Consider the following 25,724-nt stretch of genomic DNA (forward strand, 5'->3'; position numbering starts at 1 on the left):
TGCAAAAATCACAAGCATTCTTATACACCAGTAACAGACAAACAGAGCGCCAAATCATGAATGAACTTCCATTCATAATTGCTTCAAAGAGTATAAAATACCTAGGAATCCAACTAACAGGGATGTAAAGGACCTCTTCAAGGAGAAGTACAAACCACTGCTCAGTGAAATAAAAGAGGACACAAACAAATGGAAGAACATACCATGCTCATGGATAGGAAGAATCAATATCGTGAAAATGGCCATACTGCCCAAGGTTATGTTCCCGTTTTTAAATTCCTTTAAATACTGCAACAAATATGTAAAAGACTTACTTAGATGTTTTCTAAGAGCTTAAAAGGTATTTATTTTCATAAAGATTTAACTTCTGGACTAGTCTGTCCACAAGCTTGTTGTAAAATGGTCTTATGATGGCTCTCATTACTTCTAGTTTCAAAGTTTTTTTTTTTTTTTTTTTTTTCCTGAATCTCATATCTTTGTTGTTTCTTTCTTCCAAAAGGTATTTTTTAGAATAGGCAAGTAAGATTTTGAAAATCAGTATTTCACAAAGTAGTTTTTTTCCAAACTCATATTGGATGGATAGTTTAGGTATAGAATTCTAAATCATAAATCCCGTTTTTCAGATGTTTGAAGGCATTTTTTTCTACTTTGCTGTTTATAGTCTGATTCCATTCTGATTCTTGACTTGTTATATAAGATCCTTTACTTTTGCACCCCCCATAAGAAGATCGTAAGACATGTATTTTTATTGTTTAGAAATATTAATAATGCTTTGAACTAACTGATCTTTCATTTTTGTATATGGTAAATAGTGTGAACTTTTAATCTAAAATATTGCTTTTCAATATTGAATTTGTTCTTATATTTTTTCTTTGAAAATATTCTCTGCATTGTGTTCTCTGGTTTTCAACTGTGCAACTTCCATTATTTGGATATTGAACATTCTGGAATATACCCCATTAAAATATTTTTCTAATGTTTTCTATTTTTACTATACTTCCTGAAAACTTTTCTCAGTTTCATCTTTCATATTATAAGAACATTGAAATACATATTTTTACAATGTCTTTCTTATTTTCCTTTATTTTTTAGTTGTTTGGTAATATTTATCATAACTTGCTAAGAATATTACTTGTTTTATCTTTAAAAATTTTCTTTAATTCCTAAATTGTGTGTTACCTCCAATCTGCCAGACTCTCCTAGGCCTTTTCATTTGTTTTGGTCTCTCTAATATTAAAGCCTTTCTTCAAATACCTGACATTTCTGACTTTAACTCCTAAATTCGAGCAATACAAAGTCAACTGACAATATTGTATGTGTGTTTGTGTGAGTGTGTGTGTGTGTGTGTGTGTGCAGATTTCTGAATGATGGACTTCACTGAATGGTGACCAGATGGGTGAAATGCCAGGATTTTTTTTCAAGAAATTTAATTGTAAGTAGTTGGAATGCATTTTTCTGGGACATCTCAAATCCCATACAAAAACTTTTATAGCCACCTGCTTCATAAAGGTGGGTGGGTATGTAGAAGCAGTGAGAGTTAGCAAACTTAATTTTTAGTATACTGACCCCTAAACACAAAGATTGAGTTTGGAGATTAAACTAATTCCTGTGCAAACTTTGCTTCAGACGTGAATCTCATGTTCCATTCTATCTGGGATTTTTGAGTATTTAATCCACATAATTATAATTCTTCAGGTTTACTTTTGTCTCATGTACTATTAGATCTTTTAAAAAGGTTCTGGTTAACAAATAAGATTGTATTATAAGTTTATCACTAAGTTCTCTCTCTTTCTAGAAAATAGAACCCTTTCTTATTTCTGTGAGACTTTCTAGGAGTTCAATGTTCTGTTTCAGTTAGAATTTCTCTATAAAACAAATAGCACACTTAAAATGGGTAACAGGAGGAGAGTTGGAAAGAAGATCTCTCCACAATGGTGTGGGAAGGCACAATGTAGAGTAACCACAAGGGATCATGCAGTATTCCAATGGGTTGTGTATTAGGTCATTCTTGCATTGCTATCAAAAATACCTGAGACTGGGTAATTTATAAAGAAGAGGTTTAATTGACCCACGTGAGAAACAGACTCACTTGTTCAAACCGAAAGTATGGACTCAGAGACCCAGAAAATAGCAAAAGTGAGACTTTTTAATGATGGTCTTGCAAGGTTGGGTGTCTGATGAGCAGGCACACCCAGCACAGTTTTAACAAGCAATTTATCCCCTAGTATGCAAGTCTCTCTCCAGGCTCCTCATAGCCTGAGTACTATAGGGTCACAATCTTCCTGGACGTCACCTATTGGTTGTTGGGTAGGGGCTTTAGGTATTCTTTTTATGGTTGCCTTTCTGAATTTTATTGCAGCCCACAATGCATTGCAATCCTAGTTAGCTCAGGGGCTTTTTAAGTATTTGACTTATGACCTAAGTAGCTGGGCAAGCTGATAAGAACAGACAAAACAAGCTATTTTGCAGGCTACTAAACTTTTATCTTAGACAACTTTTTTGGTTCAGGTGAGGGTAACTAAAGGTGGGGGGCAATAAGGAGAGGAAGGCTGACAAGCAGGCATTGGCTACCCAAGTAAGGGCCTAGTACATTCTGTTTCTTTTGCAGTTTGCTGACCTAAGCCGATTAAAGGCACTTTGTCTTGGAAATGGAGCACTGTATATATTATTTCCTTCAGCCATGGTTCTGGAAGCTGTACAAGAAGCATAGTGGCATCTGCTTCTCGGGAGGCCTCTGGAAGCTTACAGTCACGGTGGGAGGACAAGCGGGAGCTTTCATATCACATAGTGAAAGCAGTAGCAAGAGAGCAAGGGAGGAGGTGCCACATACTTCTAAACAACCAGATCTCTCAAGGACTCACTATCACGACAGCCCCAAAGGGATGGTGCTAAACCATTCATGAGAAGCCACCCCCATGATCCAATCACCTCACACCAGACCCCAACTCTTAACATTGGGGATTACATTTCAACATGAGATTTTAACAAGGACACACATGCAAACTATGTCAGTTGATAATACAGAAAAATATGTATAAGCATGGAACTGTTAATATTATTAAGAATGACACTGATGGCCAGGCACGGTGGGCTCATGCCTGTAATCCCAGCACTTTGGGAGGCCGAGGTGGGCGGCTCACCTGAGGTCAGGAGTTTAAGACCAGCCTGACCAACATGGAGAAAGCCCATCTCTACTAAAAATACAAAATTAGCGGGGCATGGTGGCACATGCCTATAATCCCAGCTACTCAGGAGGGTGAGGCAGGAGAATTGCTTGAACCTGGGAGGCGGAGGTTGTGGTGAGCCGAGATCGTGCCATTGCACTCCAGCCTGGGCAACAAGAGCAAAATTCCATCTCAAAGAAAAAAAAATGACATTGAAAAGTTATATTTTCTAAGTATATTTATAACTAAAACAGTGTTTTTCTAGATTGTTAACTCCATGAATGTGGGAACCAAGTCTCCATTTCATTTAGATATGGTCCATTCTAAAGAATAAACACCCAGTAAGTCCTGGAGCATTTCAAAGTATCATATGGTTTTAATGCGAAACAAATATTTGGAGCCTGATCTTCATGTTTCCATGTTAGAACTAAATGTATTTAAACACACAATCTAAGGAACTACTTAGGTGATTTTCCAAGGCCAAATACTAGTGTCAGAGTAACTTTTTGAGCTATGGTTTTTCAATGACTGTTGGGATAGGCAAATTTTAAACTGGTGCTGTGAAATTTTTATTCCTGGTGTGTGTTCTCTGTATAATATCCTCCCTTAGAGTACAGAAAGAACCTGTGAATATAATGTAATATCAGTCCTCTGCACAAATTACTAAACAGTTGACTTTAATTTTATCAAAATGGACATTATCCAGTTGAGTCTGACCTAATTAGGTAAGTCTTTAACAGGTATGAGAACCTACCTGAAGTCAGTTTGCAGCTGATTATGAAGACACAGCCTCTAGGGATCCCACAGTTGCATGCGAGGAAGTAAATATGTCAAGAGCCACAGGAGCTTGAAAAAGAACCCTGGGCCCAAAGTGAAATTACACCCCAGTCTGACATATCAATTTCAGCCTGTTGAGGCCTCGAGGGAAGGACTAAGCTAACCTGTATCTGGGCTCTTTAATGTTAGAAACTGTGATACTAAACTTGTATTTTTTCAAACATTTAAGTTTGTAGCAATTTGTTGAATAGCCAAAGAAAATTGATGCACTAAGCACAAAGAACAAAGCTGGAGGCATCATCACATTACCTGACTGCAAACTATACTACAAGACTACAGTAAAACTCTGGAAGATAACCTAGGAAATACCATTCTGGCCATAGGACCTGGCAAAGGTTTCATGATGAAGATGCTAGAAACCATTACAACAAAAACAGGAATTGAAAAATGGGACTCAATTAAACTTAAGAGCTCCCATACAGCAAAAGAAACTGTTGACCAAATAACAGACAACCTACAGAATGTGAAAAATATTTATAAACTATGCATCTGACAAAGGTATAATATCTAGCATCTATAAATAACTTAAACAAATTTACAAGAAAATACCAATCAACCACATTAAAAAGTGTGCAAAGGACATGAACCGACACTTTTCAAAAGAAAACATACATGCGGCTAACAAGCCTATGAAAAAATGCTCAACATACTAATCATTAGAGAAATGCAATCAAAACCACAATGAGATACCATCTTACACCATTCAGAATGGCTAATATTAGAATGTCAGAAAATAACAATTTGTCAAGGTTGTGGAGAAAAAGGAATGCTTATACACTGCTGATGGTAATGCAAATTAGTTCAGCCACTGTGGAAAGCAGTTTGGTGATTTTTCAAAGAACGCAAAATAGAATTACTATTTATCCCAACAATCCCATTATTAGGTATGTATACCCAAAGGAAAATAAATTGTTCTACTCTAAAGACACATACATGTGTATGTTCACCACAGCACTAATCATAATAGTGAAGACATGGAATCAACCTTGATGCCCATCAGCAGTAGACTGAATAAAAAATGTGGTACATATACATAATAGACTACTATGCAGCTATATAAAAGAATGAGATCATGTTCTTTGTGGCAATATGGATAGAGGCCATCATCTTAAGCAAACTAAAACAGAAACAGAAAACCAAATACTGCATATTCTCACTTATGAGTGGGAGCTGAACTTTGAATACACATGGACACAAAGAAGGGAACAATAGTCACTAGGGCCTATTTAAGGGTGGAGACTGGGAGAAGGATGAAGATTGCGAAACTACCTATCAGGTGTAATGCTTATTACCTGGGTGACAAAATGATGTGTACACCAAACCCCCACGACACTCAAATTACATATGTAAAAAAACCTGACTGGGCGTGGTGGCTCACTCCTGTAATCTCAGCACTTTTGGAGGCTGAGGTGGGTGGATCACGAGGTCAGGAGATCGAGACCAGCCTGGCTAACATGGTGAAACCCTGTCTCTACTAAAAATACAAAAATTAGCTGGGTGTGGTGGCATGTACCTGTAATTTTAGCTACTCGGGAGGCTGAGGCAGGAGAGTCGCTTGAACCAGGGAGTTGGAGGTTGCTGTGAGCTGAGATCATGCCATTGCAGCACTCCAGCCTGGCAACAGAGCGAGACTCCATTGGAAAACAAAAAACAAAAAACAAACAAACAAACAAAACCTGCACATATACTCCTGAACTTAAAATAAAAGTTTAAAAAAGAAAATAATGGACAAATCTAGATAGCTCTCATTCTGTGACAATTTAGTGCTTCCTAAATGTCATTTTCTGTAAATATTTAATTCTTCTGACACAAATCTAGATAGAATGGAAAACAATTTTCTATGGCTAATCAGCTTCTTTTTTTTTTTTTCCCTGTTCATTAAAGATTTTATTTTTTATTTTTTATTTTTAAAATTTATTTATTATTATTATACTTTAAGTTGTAGGGTACATGTGCATAACGTGCAGGTTTGTTACATATGTATACTTGTGCCATGTTGGTGTGCTGCACCCATCAACTCGTCATTTACGTCAGGTATAACTCCCAATGCAATCCCTTCCCCCTCCCCCCTCCCCATGATAGGCCCCGGTGTGTGATGTTCCCCTTCCTGAGTCCAAGTGATCTCATTGTTCAGTTCCCACCTATGAGTGAGAACATGCGGTGTTGGGTTTTCAGTTCTTGTGATAGTTTGCTAAGAATGATGGTTTCCAGCTGCATCCATGTCCCTACAAAGGACACAAACTCATCCTTTTTTATGGCTGCATAGTATTCCATGGTGTATATGTGACACATTTTCTTAATCCAATCTGTCACTGAGGGACATTTGGGTTGATTCCAAGTCTTTGTATTGTGAATAGTGCTGCAATAAACATACGTGTGCATGGGTCTTTATAGCAGCATAATGTATAATCCTTTGGGTATATACCCAGTAATGGGATGGCTGGGTCATATGATACATCTAGTTCTAGATCCTTGAGGAATCGCCATACTGTTTTCCATAATGGTTGAACTAGTTTACAGTCCCACCAACAGTGTAAAAGCGTTCCTATTTCTCCACATCCTCTCCAGCACCTGTTGTTTCCTGACTTTGTAATGATTGCCATTCTAACTGGTGTGAGATGGTATCTCATTGTGGTTTTGATTTGCATTTCTCTGATGGCCAGTGATGATGAGCATTTTTTTCATGTGTCTGTTGGCTGTATGAATGTCTTCTTTTGAGAAATGCCTGTTCATATCCTTTGCCCACTTTTTGATGGGGTTGTTTGTTTTTTGCTTGTAAATTTGTTTGAGTTCTTTGTAGGTTCTGGATATTAGCCCTTTGTCAGATGAGTAGATTGCAAAAATTTTCTCCCATTCTGTAGGTTGCCTGTTCACTCTGATGGTAGTTTCTTTTGCTGTGCAGAAGCTCTTTAGTTTAATGAGATCCCATTTGTCAATTTTGGCTTTTGCTGCCGTTGCTTTTGGTGTTTTAGACATGAAGTCTTTGCCCATGCCTATGTCCTGAATGGTACTACCTAGATTTTCCTCTAGGATTTTTATGGTATTAGGTCTAACATTAATTTTTGTATTTTTAGTAGAGACCGGGCTTTACCATGTTGGCCAGGATGGTCTTGATCCCTTGACCTCGTGATTGGCCCACCTCGGCCTCCCAAAGTGCTGGGATTATAGGTATGAGCCACTGCGCCCGGCAACTATTTGCATTTTTTAAGGTGTCATTCAATAAACTTAGTTTCCTTTACATAGCCTGCACATTTAATTCTATATGTTTTTTAGAACATGTAAACATCTTGACCAAGTTTTATAGTTTCCTTCACATAGACCACACATTTATTTAATTCTAGATATTTTTTAGCACATGGAAGCATCTTGATCAAGCTTGTCTAACCTGTGGCCCATGGGCTGCATGTTGCCCAGGATGGCTTTGAATGCAGCCCAGCACAAATTTGTAAACTTTCTTAAAACATCATGTGTAGGGAGACCCCCTGAAACTGTTGCTACGGAATAAAAGATGAAATGCTTCTGATTATTGTAAATTCAAAATTGCATGCAGGATTGTGTAAAGACCATGCCAGGTTGGACTGTCAGAATGAGCCAACAGCGCGTGATGTGCTTCCCCCTGCAGAGAGCCTATGAATGGACGTGCAGTCAGGGAGGTTTCACATCACCAAGATTCCTATCCCGGAAAAGCAGATGTTTATAGCTGTGGGAATGGAATGCGACCCTCGTGGAAAACCTATAAACAGGCGCATGGGGGGCATCTGTCCATATGGATAAGATAGGGCTATAAATACCCTTATCTTGCCGTGGCTCTTCTAGGCCTCTTTAGGGTTCATACTCCCTTCTGAGAATTTCTGGTCTAACTGATTGTCTAACTTCACGTCCTGTTTCTATGAATTGTTTGTAACCAGCTTTTGCTGCAACTGTTACTGTTGATTAATATCTTGCTAATCATAGGTTATGGAAAGACCGTGTTCCTGTTTTAAGGCTCTGTTAGAAATTAAACTTCACCTCCTGTTTCTATGAACTGTTTGTAATGAGCTTTTGCTGTAACTATTACTGCTGTTCCTGTTTTAAGGCTCTGTTGGAAATTACTGATGCACACACTATGTTGTAAATTCTTATCTCTGTATACTGTACTTCTCTGTACAGATGTTATGTTAAAGAATTACTTCATCCCCATGTGACCATCTCACCACATAATCAAATAACCCTAAATCCGTCACTAACGTACCCCCGCCCTCACTAAACTCAATAATAAATGCTGGCATATCCAGGGCATTGTTGGCACCACGGGACCAGAAGGCTGTGACCCCCCTGGACCCAGCTTTCACTATCTTGTGTGTGTCTGTTATTTCTCGACCTGCCGATCCGCCTGGGAGCAAAGAGAGAGCCCCGTTGCATTGCGGACTGCTGGCCAGTTCCCACAATAATTATGAGCTTTTTTTGTGTGACTTTTATTTTTTTTAGCTCATCACCTGTCATTAGTGTTAATGTATTTTATGTGTGGCCAAAGACATTTCTTTCTTCCATTGTGGCCCAGGGAAGACAAAAGATTGGACACCCCTGATCAAGATTGGACACCCCTGATCTTGACTATATTATTATAATGAATATAACAGAGGTATTTTATTAATATGTATTTAATACATGTATATTTACTACTGAAGATTCTCGTGGTACATAGTTCAGTGAAGAAATTATCACAAAGCATCATGCCTTTTGTAAAAATGTCAGACTTTGCACTTAAAGTGAATGGAGAGGATGAATCATTTCTTTTAGATTATGTTTTCTGATTTTTTTTCTTTTTTGTTTAATATATATGTAATTTTTCCAAGTTGATATATTTTGCAACCTGGGAAAAAAACAGTCATGGAGATGACACTTTAATTGTTGGTCTCATTTTCAGCTTTATTTAAATGTTTTTTCTGTGTTCACAAGTGAAATTGATAAACAGTTTGTGGTAGCTTTCTACGTAGACACAGGCTGTTATTTAAGATGACTCCAGACCATGTCCATTGTGATTCTGAAGGGGCAAGGCCTCCAGGGAGAGGAGATTAATTTGAGCAGCACCAACTTATTACAACTTTTGGAATGATTGCTACCAAGTGTCTACAGTGGCTCATGGGACACTAAATTCAGCAATGTGATGATTTGGGCCTCTGACGACACAGGGAGGGGAAGGCATAGCCCCTTGTGTGGGGCTTATGTTGTCTTCAGCTTCTGAGGGAGCTGATTACTGAGCCTCCAGTCTTCAGCCTTTATCCTTTGGAGAACTGGTTCTGGGCATAGAACTGGTTCTGGGCAGAGAACTGGAAAGGAAGTTTGTGCACAATTGGAATTGGTTTGAGGGGAGTTCGGTGGTATTTAGTAGTTAGAAAAGGTGAGATTAGCTTATAGTAGATGGGATCCAAAACTCCAAATGACTGTCATTTGTGTCTGTTAGCATCTTGGGTTTTCAAGCCTGTCCTGGATGTAGGTAAAGGCCTTTGATGATAGGCTGTGCTCCAGGATCAGGGTTGAAGAGGGAGTAAGGGTAGGGACTGGGACTGAGCAGTGGGTTGGCTGTGGTTGCATTTGTTGCTTTCTTTGAGGAAAGCTCCCTGTGTAAGTGGCCAAGTATGTTCAGTAAAATGTGTAGGCCTTAATTCCAGAAGAACTGCACCTCTGCAGCTGTCTATACTGGGGAGTGAGGCTCTTGAATGTGATTGAAGAGTTGTTAAAGGCCATCTAGTAAGAGCTGGACTGAGAGGTGTGAACAGTCCATAGTAAAGCACACTGTTCAAGAGCACGGACTTTGGAGTCAGTGAGGCCTGCATATACATCCACCACACTTAACACATATGTGACTGGACAAGTAATTTAACTACTGAAAACCTCAGTTTCTTCCTTTCTAAATGTGAATGGTAGTAGTACCTACTTTGTGGGGTTATTCTGAGAGTTAAATAAGATAACCAAGGAAATCCTAAATATATTCATCCAACCAATAGGTATAAGTCATTTTCATAGTTGCTTAGGAGTTATTTCTAAATGAAACAGACAAAACTCTCTGCTTTTATAGAACTTATTTTCTAGTGGGGCAATAAATATAAAAAGTTACCATGACTTCCACAATGGCAGCATGAGGACCTCTGTAGACCTACTTCTCAGTAAAGTGAGCATAACTGATGAAAATTATATAGGTCTTTGGGATCCCAGAGCACCTTTAGTCCCTGGAGACGCTCTGCCAGCCAGAAGTGATGGAAGAATTGTATAGCCTGGACCCACAACAGCAGGAATTATTGGAGGCCAGGTTTACTACAGTAGGTGTTAGTAAGGAAAACTAGAAAAGAAGAGGAAAAAACAATAAATCGATGCAAGAAGAAATAAATATATTGCAAAACAGAAGAATGGGAAATATTCAAGAGTTGGAAGATCAGGAAACAAAAGGCGAAATGAAGGAGAGTACGTCAGATATAACGAAAGAGACCACTTAATAGTGAGTCTTCCAACCAGAGCTTATGCAGTGTGGGATCCTTGAGTGATAAAGAAGTAGAGACTCCCGAGAAAAAGCAGAATGACCAGCGAAAGCTGAAAAGAAAAGCTGAACCATATGAAACTAGCCAAGGGAAAGGCACTACTAGGGTACATAAAATTAGTGATTACTTTGAGTTTGCTGGGGGAAGCGGGCCAGGAACCAGCCCTGACAGAAGTGTTCCACCAGTTGCACAATTCTCACCGCTACATTCCTTATCCAGTCCCTTACTGCGATGCGTAGAGCAGCCCCTCTGTGGTTTAGATGGCAGCGCTACAAAGGAGGCGATGGAGGAGCAGTCTGCTCTGCCAACAGCCTCATGTCAACAATGATAACAAAACCTCGGCTTGACACAGAGCAGCTGGCACAAAGGGGAGCTGGCCTCTGCTTCACTTCTGTTTCAGCTCAGCAAAACAGTCCCTCATCTACGGGATCTGGCAACATGGAGCATTCCTGCAGCTCCCAAAAACAGATCTCCATCTGGCACAGACAGACCCAGTCCGACCTCACAATAGAAAAAATATCTGCACTAGAAAACAGTTAAGAATTCTGACTTAAGAAGGAGGGAAGAATAGATGATTTATTAAGAGCCAACTGTGATTTGACACAGATTGATGAACAGCAAAAGATGCTACAGAGATACAAGGAAGATTAAATAGATGTGTGACAATGAGCAAGAAAGTCCTTATAGAAAAGTCAAAAAGAGAAGACGGAATGTAGAGATAAGAGCATGCAAGACCACTTGAGGTTGGACCACTTTTCTACTGTCTGACAAGGGACCTCTTTTACTGAACAGTGGACAGATGGTTATGCTTTTCAGAATCTTACCAAGCAACAGGAAAGGATAAATTCACAGAGGGAAGAGATATACAGTGGAAAATGTTAGCAAAACAGAAACCTCCTGCAATGAGTCAGGACCCTCCTGCAACCAGTGAGCAGAAACAGTGGAAAAGCAAGACCAATGGAGCTGAAAATGAAACGTTAACATAGCAGAATACCATGAACAAGAAGAAATCTTCAAACTCAGGTTAGGTCATCTTAAAAAGGAGGAAGCAGAGATCCAAGCAGAGCTGGAAAGGCTAGAAAGGGTTAGAAATCTATATATCAGGGAACTAAAAAGGATACATAATGAAAATAACTCACAATTTAAATATCACCCAACACTAAATGACAGATATTTGTTGTTACGTCTTTTGGGTAGAGGAGGTTTCAGTGAAGTTTACAAGGCATTTGAACTGACAGAGCCAAGATACATAGCTGTAAAAATTCATCAGTTAAATAAAAACTGGAGAGGAGAAAAAGGAGAATTACCACAAGCGTGTATGTAGGGAATACCGGATTCATAAAGAACTGGATCATCCCAGAATAATTAAGCTGTATGATTACTTTTCTCTGGATACTGATTCGTTTTGTACAGTGTTAGAATACTGTGAGGGGAATGATCTGAACTTCTATCTGAAACAGCACAAATTAATGTCACAGAAAGAGGCCCGGTCCATTATCATGCAGATTGTGAATGCTTTAAAGTACTTAAATAAAAGAAAACCTCCCGTCATACACTATAACCTCAAACCAGGGAATATTCTTTTAGTAAATGGTACAGCGTGTGGAGAGATAAAAATTACAGAGCTTGGCCTTTTGAAGATCATGGATGATAGCTACAATTCAGTGGGTGGCATGGAGCTAACATCACAAGGTGCTGGTACTTATTGCTGTTTACCACCAGAGTGTTTTGTGGTTGAGAAAGAACCACCAAAGATCTCAAAGGTGATGTGTGGTCGGTGGGTGTGATCTTCTATCAGTGTTTTTCTGGAGGGAAGCCTTTTGGCCATAACCAGTCTCAGCAAGACATCCTGCAAGAGAATACTATTTGTAAAGCTACTGAAGTGCAGTTCCCACCAAAATGAGTAGTAACACTTGAAGCAAAGGCGTTTATTCCACGATGCTTGGCCTACCGAAAAGAGGACCCCATTGATGCCCAGCAACTGGCGTGTGACCCCCTACTTGCTGCATCGTATCTGAAAATTGGTCTCTGTGAGTAGCCCTGCTGGAGCTGCTATTGCATCAACCTTTGGGGCGTCCAATAGCAGTTCTTCGAATTGAGACCGACTCCAAGGTCACAGACTGTTCAACACGCACAAAGTGGACAAATGGCATTTAGCAGCAGGTTTGGAACATAGCAATTTTGAATGGATCTGAGGAAACCTGAACCAGGTGCTTATTTTCTTGCTTTTTTCCCATCCATTGAGCATGACTGCATGAATTCTTTTTAAGGAGACACCATGGGCAGCTCTGGACAGGCCTGGTAGGAAAAGGCCCCACCCAAGGTTCTGGTGTCAGTGGCCACTGTGTGTGGCTACTCTGACTGAGGAAAAAATTAAAAAGAAAAACTGGTTCCGTGTACTGTGAATTTGAAAACATGCAGGCTCAGGGGGGTCCCTGATACAGTGCTTTGGATGAAGAATGTGGACTTGAAAATACAGACTAGATGACTGGGTGCGGTGGCTTACGCCTGTAATCCCAGCACTTTGGGAGGCTGAGGCAGGCGGGTCACAAGGTCAGGAGATCGAGACCATACTGGCTAACACGGTGAAACCCCGTCTGTACTAAAAATACAAAAAAATTAGCCAGGCGTGGTGGTGGGCGCCTATAGTCCCAGCTACTCAGGAGGCTGAGGCAGGAGAATGGTGTGAACCCAAGAGGCAGAGCTTGCAGCGAGCCGAGATCACGCCACTGCACTCCAGCCTGGGCGACAGAGCGATACTCCATCTCAAAAAAAAAAAAAAAAAAAAAAAAGAAAGAAAGAAAATACACACTAGTCCCGTGTCTATATTTAAACTTGTTCTTTTCTTTTAATAAAGTTTAGGTAACATCTTCTGAAAAGCTTGTAGCACAAAGGCTGAGCTGCAGATGGTGTTTGACTTTGGAGGAAAAAAAATGCTGTTGCCTGTTAAAGGCACTAGAGTTAGTGTTTTATCCCTAAATAATTGCAATTTTTAAAAACATACAGATTCCCTCACCCCTTTTTTATTTTTGAAAGAATACATTTGGTTGTAAAGTGAAACCCGTATTAGCAAGTACGTGGCAATGTTCATTCCAATCAGATGCAGCTTTCTCCTCCGTCTGGTCTCCTGTTTGCAATTGCTTCCCTCGTCTCAGTAGGGAAAAAATGAGTGGGAGTACTGAGATGTGTGGGTTTTTGCCATTGGACAAAGAATGAGGTTAGAAGACTGCAACTTGGAGTCTCTCTAGGTTTTCAACTGTTTCTTCACAATTTGAACACTTGATGGTGGTCCCTTTTAATTTATTTGAAATGCTATTTTTTTAAAAAAATAAAGGTTCATCCATGCAAAAAAAAAAAAGAAAAGAAAATCAAATAGGTCTTTGGAAGTGGTTCTTAGGGAATACAGCAACTAAGCACTACTTATTCAAGAAAATTTAAAAGTCATTAGGAATAGTGAGTATCTGTAGTATTTGAACCACAACTAGTTCCACCCCGTCTTCCTCCCAGATCAATATGACAAACTCTAGGTGGGTGCAGCGAAGAAAACAGAGCTCCCTTGCCTCCCAGCTCCCATTTGAGGGCAGTGGCATCTACATGGGAGGGGCAGACTGCTAGTATTTCTCATACATCTACAAGTTGTTTAAGAGGCTAAATTGCAGGTCAGTACAGCTGAGGAGAATTCCAGGACTCCCTTCCACCCAGACCCCATTCACTTGACACAGGCTCTATCTCAGGCATGGTGTCCTGAGAATATAGGGGTCCAGTTACCCTTACTTTGACTCAGTAGGGTAGAGGTTCCAAGCCAGAAGAGGAAAGCCAAGAAGACCATCACCTTCCTACCCTCCCTACCCAGCACCCTTCTCCTAAAACATGGATGCTAGAAATAATCATTCCTAGAAATAATCACTCCACCCTAGCCTCTGGGGCATGGCTCAGAGATTTCATCGAATGGGGAAAACAATTCGTAAAATCAAGAGGTCAAAAGCTCTGCTAATGAACTGACGTTATTGAATGGGTGTACAGGAAAGGTCAAATCTAAGGGCACTCAAAAACAAGATTTTGATGGAAAACAAGAAGCTGACAGCTTCAGTGAGAGAGCCAAGCTAAACATAGGCCACATATTTACCAGAGGTGAACCAAGGAAAGAGATGACTAATCATAGGCCCCCGTGGTGTCAGAACAAACCTCCAATACTGACCTCAAAGGCTGTTCCTGTAGGAAGGCTTGTGTGGCAAATTGTGGTTACATGTGGTTAATTTTAGCTTTGAACATGGTAGTGGCTACCCATCACTCACCCCCAGCAACTTTGTATGTGTTCCTGAAGCAGCTTGCAGAAGCCAGGATAGGCATTAGGGCCCTGTTCTGCAAATATTGGGGAACCGTGCTTTAGTCACTGATTGCTCCTTCTGATCATGGAGGTGCAGACACAGAGGTATAAACACAGAGGTGAGCAGCTATTGCAACTCATTGCCATTATTGCAAGCCCTTGCCCTTATTCACTGGAGAGATGCTCTTTTGATTTAATGAATTACTTTTCCCCTGTCCCTCATCCCCACCTCCTTGGCAAAACGTCTCAGCCACGCCCAGAGCCTAGGGTGGAGAAAGTGAAATGGTTCTTTCTAGTGCAATTGTTTTAGATGAAGTGAGTTCCTGGGGATTTAAAGACTTGGTGCTTTTCCCCTTCATTTCTCTCTCTCTCTCTCTCTCTCTCTTTTTTTTTTTTTTCCATTTTGGGAACCAGAAATGTAAGGACTGGGACCTTTGGCAACCACATATATGGAAAAATTTAGACAGTTGCCATGCATGCCCAGGAAAAGGTCCAGACTTAGAAATGAACTCAGAAGAGCTTCAGTTTACATCTCAGGCTAATCTTTATTATGCAGACACCCTGTAACTATTTTTTTAAACTAAATGAATGAGAACAAAAAGCCTAGCAGAATCTGATCCCCAGAGATACCACACCATAAATTTCAAATGTCCAGTTTTCAACAACAACAAAAAAATCACAAGGTGAATAAAGAAACAAAGTATGACTAATTGAAAGCAAAAAAGAAAAGAAACTGCCCCTGAAAAAGACCAGACTGTGGGTTTACCAGACAAATTAAAAACACTGTCTTAAAGATGTTTAAAGAGTTAAAAGATGATGTGGACAGTCAAGAAAACTATAAACAAAATGGAAACATCAATACATATAGAGAAAAATTCTGGAGCTGAAAAGTACAACAAATTTGCTAGAGGGATTTAAAAGCATATTTGAGCAAGCAGAAGAATGAGTGAATTTGAAGATAGGGTCATTGAAATCAAATTTAAGGAACAGAAATAAAAAAGACTGAAGCTGGGCATGGTGGCTTATGACTATAATCCCAGCACTTTGGGAGGCTGAGGCAGGCAGATTACCTGAGGTTAGGAGTTTGAGACTAGCCTGGCCAACATGGTGAAACTCTCTCTCTACTAAAAATACAAAAATTAGCCATGCATGGTGGCGTGTGCCTGTAATCCCAGCTATTTGGGAGGCTGAGGCAGGAGAATCACTTGAACCCAGGAGGCAGAGGTTGTAGTGAGCCAAGATCACGCCACTATACTCCAGCCTGGAAAACAGACCAAGACTCTGTCTCAAAAAAAAAGTCTGAAAAAATAAATGAACAAAGCCTATGAGACGTGTGGGACACCATCAAGTGGATGAATATATGCATTGTTCGGAGTGCCAGATAGAGAAAGCATAGAGATAATTTGGAGAAATAATTGGTGAAACATTATAAAATTTGATGAAATATATGAATATAAACCTAGAAGAAACACAATAAACTTCAAGCAATGTAAAATTAAAGAGGCCCACACTGAGGCACATTATAATCAAACTGTCAAAGGCCAAAGACAAAGTTTTAGAGCAGCAAGAAAGAAGCAGCATATACATAACATACATACATACAGGCTATCCTCAATAAAATTATTAGCAGACTTCTTATCAGATCTTGGAGACCAGAAGGCAGTGGGTTGAAATGTTCAAAATGCTGAAGTGAAAAAAAATCTGTCAGCAAACAATTCTGTATTTGGTAAAGTTTTCCGTCAAAAGTGAGGCTGAAATTAAGACATTCCTGGATAAACAAAAGCTGATAGAGTTTGATAGCAGTAGACCTGCCCTGCAAGAAAGCTAAAAAGAGTCCTTCAGGTTGAACTGAAAGGACACTAGACAGAAACTAATGCCATAAAAGAAATGAAGATATCTGATAAAGGGAAATGCACAGGCAGTTGTAATACAAAGATGTATTACTGTAACTTTGGTTGGTAATTCCACTTTTTGATGATTTTTACATGATTTGAGAGACTAATGCATAAAAAGGTTTTGTGTCTCTGGACACAATGTATAACAAGGTCATTTTGTGACATCAATAATTTAAAAAGTGGTGGGGACAGCGCTATGTAGGAGCCAAGTTTTTTTTTTTATGTTATTGAGGTTAAGCTAGTATAAATTTAATTTATAGTGTTATGACTTTAGGATGTTAAATGTAACAAAGAAAACAGCTATAGAGAATACACACAAAAAGAAATGAGAAGGGAATTAAAAGATTTAGTACCAAAAATCTACTAAAAAGAAAAGAACTGTAATTCAGGAAATGAGGGGAAAAAATGCTGTAAGACATAGAAAACAAAAGCACAATGATAGATGTAGATCCTTCATTTTTGGTAATTACTTTAAAGGTAAATGGCTTAAATGCTTCAATCAAAAGAGAGATTGGCAGAATGGATTAAATAAAACCAAATGTGATTGAACATGACTGTCTACAAGAGACGCAGGTTCTGATCTGTGTCCAAAGACATTAATGAGTTAAAAGTGAAAGAATGAAAAAAGATATCCCATGCAAGTTGTAAAAAGAGCAGGAGTGAGTACAGCTGCTCCTTGAACAATTGGTGGTGAGTTAGGGACACTGGCCCCCAACACAGAAACACACAAACACATGCACACGCACATAACTTTGGCCTCCCCCAAAATGTAACTGCTAGTGGCCTACTATTGACCAGAAGACTTACCAATAACATAAATAGCTAATTAACATGTATTATGTATATGTATTATATACTGTATTCTTACAATAAAGTAAGCTAAAGAAGATATTAAGAAAATCATAAGGAAGATAAAAATATGTTTATTCATTAGGTGCAAGTGGATCATCATTAAGGTCCTCATCCTCATTATCTTCACATTGAATAGGCCTATGAGGAGGAGGGAGAGGAGGAGTCAGTGTTGCTGTCTCAGGGGTGGCAGAGGCAGAAGAAGTGGAGAAGATGGAAGGGAGGCAGGAGAGGCAAGCATACCTGGTATAACTTTCCAGAACTACACCATAATTTCTGTCTGATGTTTTTTGCTTTTCTAAAAAGGTATCTATACAGTAACAGTCCTATTGTTTTCTTTAATTTCAGCACCTGTATTACAGAAGGGTCCATGTCATAAAAGAAGTTAAAAGCATTCTTGAATAATTGGAAACCTTCTGCCAGATTATCTAATAGCAATTTGTTTTATGACATTGTTACTTGTACGTCTTCTACGTCTTATGCCTCATAGTCAGGCTTTGGAAGTGTTCATCTCTATCAAGTCATCCTCTGTTCATTCCTCTGGTGTGATGTCTATTAGATCTTGAATTTCTCCAAGATCCATATATTGAAATCTTTACTCTCCTGCTTCCACCATCTTTTTTTTTTTTCCTGCCATATCCACAATCTCTTTTATGATTTCCTTGATTGGCTCTGTCATAAATTATGTGAAGTCATATACAACATCTGGATATAGTTTTCTCCAGAAGGAATTTATTGTTTTGGGGTCAATGACTTCTGTGGCTTTTTCTTTGACAGTCATGCCATCTTCAGTGCCAGTGGTGTCATGCTTCCAGTCTTTCATGATGTTCTATCAAGGTTCTCTTCCATAGCATTAACCATCCTTTCCCTGGAGTACCATTGTAATGAGACTTAAAGTTCCTTATGCCCTCCTCATCTAGAGGCTGAATTAGAGACACTGGGGGCACATAGACCACTTTGATGTCTTCGGTGTTGAACTGATGGGGTTCTGGGTGGCCAGGGGCATGCTCAATGTCAAAGGAGCTTCAGAAGGCAGTCCCTTACTAGAAAGGTATATCCTGATTTCAGGGACAAAGCATGGATGAAACCAATCCGGAAAAATGGTTCTCACTGTGCAGGCCTTTGTATTGTGCAACCAAAAGACTGGAAGCTGATGTTTATCTTTTCTCTTCAAGGCTGGGTGTTAGCAGTTTTATAGAAAAGGGCAGACCTAATCATAAAGCCAGCTGCATTTGCACCAAAGTAGAGTTAGCCTTTCCCTTCCTGCCTTTAATCTTGGTGTTCATTTCTCTTCCTTAGTATAACAAATGTCCCTTGTGGCACTTTTTTGTTTTTCCCCAAAGATACTTTTGTCTACATTAAAGACCTGTTCAAGCAGATATCTTTCCTCCTCAATGATTTTCTTTTTTCCCTTTTTTGAGACAGGGTCTTGCTCTGTCACCCAGGCTGGAGTGCAGTGGAGTGGTCATGACTCACTGCAGACTTGACCTCCTGGGATCAATTGATCCTCTCACCCCAGCCCCTCGAGTAGCTGGGACTAGAGGCATGTGCCACCATGCCTGGCTAATTTTTGTATTTTTTGTAGAGAAGGAGTTTTGCCATGTTGCCCAGGCTGGTCTCGAACTCCTGGGTTCAAGGAATCTGCTTGCCTTGACTTCCCAAAGTGCTGGGATTACAGATGTGAGCCACTGCGCCGAACCCTCAGTGATTTTCTTAATGGCATCTGGGACCTTGTCTGCTGCCTCTTGGTCAGCAGAAGCAGATTCTTCTGTTATTGTGACATTTTTATTTTTTATTGTTTACATTTTTCGAGACAAGTTCTCACTGTCACCCAGGCTGCAGTCCAGTGGCATGATCACAGCTTACTTGCAGCCTTGACCCCCCTGGCTCAAACAATCCTCCCACCTCAGCTTCCCAAGCAGCTAGGACTACAGGGTCATGCCACCACACCTGCCTTTTTTTTTTTTTTTTTGTAGAGACAGGGTTTTGCCATGTTGCCCAGACTGGTCTTGAACTCTTCGGCTCAAGCAGTCTGTCCACTTCTGCCTCCCAAAGTGCTGGGATTACAGGCACGAGCCACTGTGCCCTGCCTAGAAATTTCTAACGCCAAACATCTTTCTAAAACTATCAAGCCATTCTTTGCTGGCTTTAAATTCTCCAGCTTTAAATCCTTCATGTTTTTGTTTGTTTGTTTTTGCTCTAAGTTGTCATAAAACTTCACTATTTCTCAAATTGGATTAAAGTCTATAGGTATGCCTTATGGCAATCCTGAAGCCACATAAAAAATGCATTTTCAATATGAGATTACAAGGTATTTTGCTAAAAGTGCAAAGTTTTTGCACCTGTGGCACAGCTGCAGTGACAGCTTCATAAATTTTCTTTTTATACAGTGGTTCTTACACTGAATTCAATTATCTTGAAATAGTGGGTAACCACAGCTGCAGACCTCAATCTACAGTACATATTAAGCAATCCGTCTTTTTCTTGTAATATCATGACTTTTCTTTGCATCTTGGGAGCACTTCCAGCATCACTAGTGGCACTTCATATGGGTCCAATAGTGTTATTCAGTGTTTATGGAAATGCACTAAAAATGATGAAAAATATGTGAAAACTGTAAGAGATTACTTTTACTGTCATATGCAGTTTACTGGAGAAATGAACTGCTCACACAGAGATGATTAGCTTTACATGATATTTTAAGTGGATACTTCAGCTCACCACAATAGCAACAGGACTTGGCTATGAAATTATTATAGTAGTATACTATATACTACAGGTAATTTTATGCAGTTATGATTTAATACTACCTCTTCACGTCTGTTAACATTTCTCTTGACTGCTAATGGTGCCATGTACAGTCTTTCTTTGTGCATGTTTTATTAAATTTTAACTTTTTATAGGAAATTTGTATATTTCTGGATAGTAAATGATAAAATAGACTAGTATCTTCATATATTTTATACATTTATTTCATTCCTCTTTTGCTTAATTTTTTCACTATTTCTAGGCCACATGGTTTATCTGCAAGTTTTTTTTCAAATTGTGACAGATCTCCAAAAATCTTTTCCAATATGTTGGAAAAACTCCATGTATAATAGACCCATGCAGTTTAAACCCATGTTGTTCATGGGTCAACTGTATGTTAACATCAGACAAAATAGGCCTTAAATCAAAAAGGTCACAAGAGATAAAGAAGGATATTGTATGTTAGTAAAAGTTCAATACAGCAAGAAGATACAGCAATAATGAACATTTATGCACTTAATAAGATAACATCAAAATAAATGAAGTGAAAATTGACAGAACTAAAGGGAAAAATAGACAGTTCTACTGTAATAGTTGGAAACATCAATATGTCATTCCAATAATGGATAGAACAGTGAGATAGAACACAGGACTTAAAAACACAATAAGCCAACTTGATTTAACAGACATCTAAATTAAATTATGTTTGCAGTTCAATCAAGGTTAAGGTTATTTTTAGGGCATAACTGGCTTTGTCTGCTATAGGATTATCCAGACCTGGTCTGCATTTAAAAATTTGCCTCAGTACTCCCTTTTAGGATCAAGTAATACACAACACTATATCCAACAACAACTACTACAGAATACCTATTCTTCTCAAATGCACATTAGTTATTCTCCAGGGTAAACCATATGTTAGGTCACAAATTAAGTCTCAATAGATTTTAAAATATAGATATTATACAAAGTATATTCTATGACCACAACAGTATGAAGTTAGAAAATAATAAAAAGAAAACTGGAACATTTATACATTTGTGGAAATAATTTAAATAATATACCTTTAAACAACTCATAAGTAAAAGAAAAAAATCACAAGGGAAATTGAAAAATACTCAGAGATGACTGAAAGCAGAAACAAAACATACAGAAACTTACGGGATGCAGCAAAAGTTGTGCTAAAGGGGATATTTATAGCTATAGGTGCTTGCATTTAAAAAGAAGAAAAATCTCAAATCAGATATCTAACATTACATCTTAAGGACCTAGAAAAAGAGCTAACTAAAGGCTGGGAGCAGTGGCTCATGCCTGTAATCCCAGCACTTTGGGAGGCTGAGGCGGGTGAATCACCTGAAGTCAGGAGTTCAAGACCAGCCTGGCCAACATGGTGAAACCCTGTCTCTACTAAAAATACAAAAATTAGCCAGGCATGGTGGCAGGTGCCTGTAATCCCAGCTACTTAGGAGCCTGAGGTGGGAGAATCAGTTGAACCTGTGAGGTGGAGGCTGCAGTGAGCCATGATCATGCCACTGCACTCCGGTATCGGTGACAGAACTAGACTCCATCTCAAAACAAACAAACAAACAAACAAAAAAACTAAGCTCAACGGTATCAGAAGGAAGGAAATAAGGACAGAGACAAAAAAAAACCTAAAGAATAGAAAAACAATAGAGAAAATCAATTAAACCAAGAATTGGTTGTTTGAAAAGATCAACCAAATTGACAAACCCTTATCTAACTAGACTAAGAAAATGACTTAAATTACGAAAATCAGAAATGAAGACAGGGATATAAAGACTGATTCTACAGAAATAAAATATAAGAAAGTACTAAGAACAACTTACTACAACAAATTGAATAACATGGATGAAATGGCTCAATATCTAGGAACACAGTATCATTGAAATAAGTCAATACTGACTCATGAAGAAATAGAAAATTATGTAAGTACATAATTAATAAGGAGACTGAATCAGTAATCAAAAAACTCTTGACAAAGAAATGCCCCAGACCTGATGCCTTCCTTGGTGAATTCTACCAAACATTTAAAGACCAACTAATATCAGTCTTTTTTAGACTCTTCCAAAAAATTAAAATGAAGGGAACATTTCCAAATTTGTTCTGTGAGGTTAGTATTAATTTGATATCATAGCCATACAAAGATACTATATGAAAATAAAACTGCACAGTAATATCCCTTATGAACACTAACACTTATGAACAGTAATATCCCTTATGAACAACAATCTTCAACAAATACTACCAAACTGAACTCAGCAGCATATTAAAAATATGTACCAGCTGGGCATGGTGGCTTCTGCTTGTAATCTCAGCATTTTGGGAGGCCAAGACAAGTGGATCACTTGAGGCCAGGAGTTTGAGACCAGCCTGGCCAACATGGCGAAACTCCATCTCTACTAAAAATACAAAAAATTAGCCAAGTGTGGTGGGGTGTGCTTGTAATCCCAGCTTCTCAGGAGGTTGAGGCAGAGGAATTGCTTGAACCCAGGCAGTGGAGGTTGCAGTAAGCTGAGGTCACATCATTGCACTCCACTCCAGCCTGGGCAACAGAGCGAGATTCTGTCTCAGAAAAAAACAAAGAAAAAAAAAAAAGAAAAAAAGATTATATACCATGACCAAGCAGGAATTTTTTCTGTTTATTTCTGTAATACAAGTATGGCTCAACATATGAAAGCCAAGTAATGTAATACATCACATTAATAGAATGGAGGGAAAAACATAATGTCAATTGATGAAGAGAGAAACCACTGACATATTTCAACACTCTTTCATGATAAGCAATGCACATGTGATAAATCAACACACAGAAATAGAAGGAAACTACATTAATGTAATAAAAACCATGTATTAAAAATACACAGCTAATGTCATACTCGGGTAAAAGACTGAAAGGTTATATTCAGCATAATATGGAAGTTCTAGCCAGAGCAAATAGGCAATAAAAAATAAATAAAAGGCATACAGATTGGAAAGAAGTAATTTTTTTTTGTGTTCTTATATGATTTTATACGTAGAAAGCCCTAAAGAGTCCATCCACTAAAAATGGTTAGAATAAATAGACTCAGCAAAGGAGCAGAATACAAAATCAACACACAAAAATCATTTGTGTTTGTATATACTAACAATAGAAAATCCTAAAAGGAAATTCAGAAAACAATTTTAGGTACTATAGCATCAGAAAAGATAAATCAAGGAGGCAAAAGACTTGTACACTGAAAACTACAAAATGTTGCTGAAATGTATTAAAGAATAAATGGAGATGTATAAATCCATTCATGTACATTGATAGGAAGACTTAATATTGTTAAGATATTATATAGTACTACCCAAAGCAATCTACAGGTTCAGTGCGATCTCTATCAAAATACCAAAAGTGTTTTTGCAGTAATAGAAAAATATATCCAAAAACTTATATGGAATCCAAAGGGACCCCCGATAGTCAAAATAATTTTAATAAAGAACAACATTGGAGATCTCGCACCTCCTGCTCTCACACCTCCTGATTTTAAGAGTTGTTAGAAAGCTATAAATCATAAGAGTGTAATAGTGTGGTGCTGCTATAAAGACAGATGTATAGAACAATGAAAAATATAGAAAGCCAAGAGGCCCTCAAAAGTATGAGTAAATGGTTTTAGACAAGGGTACCAAGACCATTCAATGGCAAGGACAGTCTTAAAAAAATGATGCTGGTGAGCGTGGTGGCACATATCTGTAATTCCAGCTACTCAGGAGGCTGAGACAGGAGAATCACTTGAACCTTGGAGGTGGAGTTTGCAGTGAGCAGAGACGGGGCCACTGCATTCCAGCCTGGGTGACAGAGTGAGACTGTATCTCAAAAAAAGAAAAAAAAATGCTGGGAAAACTGGGTATTGACATGCAAAAGAATGAAGTTGGATTCTTACCTAACACCATATTCTCAAAGTAACTCAACATGGATTAAAGGCCTACATGTAAGAGTTAAGATTGTAAAGCTCCCGGAAGAAAGCACAGGGGGAAAGCTTGATGACACTGGATTTGGCAATGATTTATTGGATATGACACCAAAAGCACAAGCCACAAAAGAAAATATAGACAAATTTTACTTTATCAAAATTTATAACACCTTTATGTTTTTTTAAAGGACACTATCGACAATGAAAAGGCAACACACAGAATGGGAAAAATTTTTCAAAACACATATTTGATAAGAGATTAATATTCAGAATATATAGATAACTCCTAAAACTCAACAACAACAAAATGAACAAATTGATTAAAAAATGGGCCAAGGACTTGAGTAGACATTAAAAAAAAAGATATTCAGATGGCCCATAAGCATATGAAAAGACACTCAACATCACTAGTTATTAAGGAAATGCAAATTAAAACCAAAATGAGATACCACCTCATCCTCAATGGAATGGCTACTATCAAAAGACAGAAGGGAGGGAGAAAGAAAGAAGATAGGAATTAAAAATATCAGGTGTAGTTGAGGATGTGGAGAAGTTGGAACTCTTGTGCATTGTTGATAGGAATGTAAAATGGTACAGCTGCTGTGGAAAATGGTGCAGCTATTGTGGCAGTTGCTCAAAAAATTAGAAATAGAATTACTATATGATCCAGCAATTCCACTTCTGAGTATATACCCAAAATAATTGAAAGCAGAATCTGAAAGATATTTTCACATCGATGTTTATGGCAGCATTATTCACAAAAGCCAAAAAGTGAAAGCAACCCATGTGTCCATTGATGGATGAATGGATAAACAAATTGTAGTATGTTCATACAATGCAATATTGTTCAGATTGAAAGGGTTAAACATAATTGTACCATCTTGCTCAACAATTCTACTCCTAGAAATATACCCAAGAGAAATGAAAACAGATACTCAAATGCTTGTACACAAATGTTCAAATATACATGTTTGTACTGCGTGTATTCATATTTGTCCTGCAAATGCTTGTACACAAATGTTCAAATGTACATGTTTGTACTGCGTGTATTCATATGTGTCCTGCAAATGCAAAAATCTGCATGTGTGTGTGCATATGCATGTGTGTGTGTATCTCTATATATAATATGCTATTGGTGAATATTCTTAACATTGTGTAGGTAACCACCCAACACTTTTTTTACAATGATGCAAAAATATAAAAAGGATATTATTAAGTGAGAATATTTGTATACAATTTCCCTATCCCAGAGAATGGCTCTATCATGCATATTGACCCAATGATCCCTTATATACTCCTCTTACAAGAAAAACTGAGACATGATGAAAAATTTTGGAGAGGTTATTTGAGCAAAAGCAATTTGTAAATCAAGAAACACCAAACCAAAAGAAGCATAAAGGACAGGTTTTTACAGAGTGAATGTGGAAATAAAGAAA

General features: G+C 38.4%; 1 protein-coding gene and 1 pseudogene across 5 annotated transcripts in view; both read left to right on the forward strand.

Moving 5' to 3' along the window:
• ZNF248 (zinc finger protein 248) overlaps positions 1 to 25,724 on the forward strand; it is a 100,828-nt gene that overhangs the window by 51,332 nt on the left and 23,772 nt on the right. The gene's annotated exons all lie outside the window — the stretch shown is intronic.
• LOC112631823 lies at positions 10,238 to 12,615 on the forward strand (annotated as a pseudogene).

Source organism: Theropithecus gelada, chromosome 9 (assembly GCF_003255815.1).
Source record: "Theropithecus gelada isolate Dixy chromosome 9, Tgel_1.0, whole genome shotgun sequence".
Classification (NCBI taxonomy): Eukaryota; Metazoa; Chordata; class Mammalia; order Primates; family Cercopithecidae; genus Theropithecus; species Theropithecus gelada.